Raw genomic sequence first — 2,005 nt, forward strand, 5'->3', positions numbered from 1 at the left:
TGGGGATGTGGGAACAGAAAGCAGACTGTCTTGATTAGTTACATATAGGAGGGACCAAAGAAGTAGAAAAACAGTCTTCTAGGCTTTTTTCCAACACTGTGACCAAACCAAAAACTGTTTTTTTTTTTTTTTTTTTTTTTTTTTTTTTTTTTAATTCATTGCAAGGCATCTATAAGGTACTATAATCAAGGAGTAATGGCGGTAGTCTTTTACTTTGGATCAGAAGTGTATTTTTTTAAACAAGTATCATAACCATCCTCACTTACCATACTTTAGTTCACATCACAAAGCAGTGTAGGAGCATACAAACTGAATTCCTTTGGTCTGAAACTAAACCAGAATATGTGCTTCAAATCCTTGCTTAATACAGTCCAGTTGCCACCACTGAATTGCAATCCTTGAGATCAGATCAGAGCTCGGCTGGAGTAAAACCCTTTGAAATGTGTACAGCATAGATGCCAGGTTCTTAGCACCAAATCCTTCGATTTAGAAATCTGTTCCAGTTGATTCAAAGTGGTTGTTACTATAGCCATAGCCAGTATAACCCACAGAGCCTCCAAAAGGAGAATTACTGGCTTCACCCAGCAGCTGCAGAAGGCAGCAGGCAGAATTCAAGGACTGCTGAACTTGAAAAAAAAAAAAAAAAAAAAAGGCTTTTTAGCCTTCCAGGTACTACTGATCTGATAACAACTGATAACAACTGACAGTGTCATTGTTGATGGCTAGAGAACTACAATGTTTAGTATTAATTTTGTAGAAAAAAAAAAGCTAATCCTGTAAGAACAATGATATCAACAACTGCTGCTTCCCAGTGAATCAACAGTGTAATAAGCATGGATCTGGGCAGCTAAAAACTGGCTTGGCTTGGCAATTGCTTACCATCAACTAGTTGTTTCTTATCAGTTCTGATACTAGTGATGCTAGTATGAGAAATCTTTATATAATCATGTGAAATTCTTTTTTTTTTTTTTTTTTTTTTTCCATTTACATTACAAAATCTAAATGCCATTTTAGTTTTCATGAAATTCTAGCCAGATAGCTGTTCTGGGAAAATAAACAGCTAGCCAAGCTGATCATACAATAACTACAAGTACCTGAAATTTAAGCATAAGAAGGAACTTAAGTGGCAATTTCAGCCCTCCCTGTCAGTTAGTAGAGAGGAGAGAAGAATGAAGTTGGAATAAGCTAAAACTGCAAGCGGTGACAATGGTGATAGTACAATAGCTATAGTAACATTAAAAATATATATATTAATTTGTAAGGAATTTTTACATAAAGACAGGAGAATGTCACCACCTGATTTACTGACAAGTACAGTGTCTCACATTTATCAACAATAGAAACAGCATTTCCTTTTCTGAAAGCAAGATTCTGAAACCATGTTACTGGCAGATTATTTTACTTGCACACATTTACCATTTTCACTTTCTGTCACAAACCACATAATTCATACATTAAAGCTTTCCCTGCCAAGTGTCTTACTAGCTTTTAGCTTTTCTGAGTGTTTTAGTGCCAGCTTTATTCAGACATGTAATGGTGGGAAGGCACCTCTGGAGATCGCCTTGACCCCCCCGCTCAAAGCAGGGTCACCTACAGCAGGATGCTCAGGGCTGTGGCCATCTGGGTCTTGAATATCTTCAAGGATGGAGGCTCTGCAACCTCTCTTGGCAGCTTGTTCCAGTGTTTGATAATCCATATAATTAAAAAAAAGAAAAAAAAAGAAAAAAGAAAAAAAAATATCTTATGTTTAAATGTAATTTTCTATATTTCTGTTTGTACCCATTTCCTCTGTATTTCCATTTTCTTGTGTTCATTTCCTCCTGTATTTCAGTTTGTGCCTGATAGGTGTTCTCACAGCAGTGATTAAAAACAATTAAAGAATATGCTAGTTGCCTTGATGTACTTATGATGGACTTAATCTTTAAAACAACGTAGAGGGAGGTAAGTTAATCATTAATGAAAGGACAAAGGTTTTGATTTATGATATTTGTCATCGTAAGTACCG

The sequence above is a fragment of the Anas platyrhynchos genome, chromosome 2 (assembly GCF_047663525.1).
Source record: "Anas platyrhynchos isolate ZD024472 breed Pekin duck chromosome 2, IASCAAS_PekinDuck_T2T, whole genome shotgun sequence".
NCBI classification, from domain to species: Eukaryota; Metazoa; Chordata; class Aves; order Anseriformes; family Anatidae; genus Anas; species Anas platyrhynchos.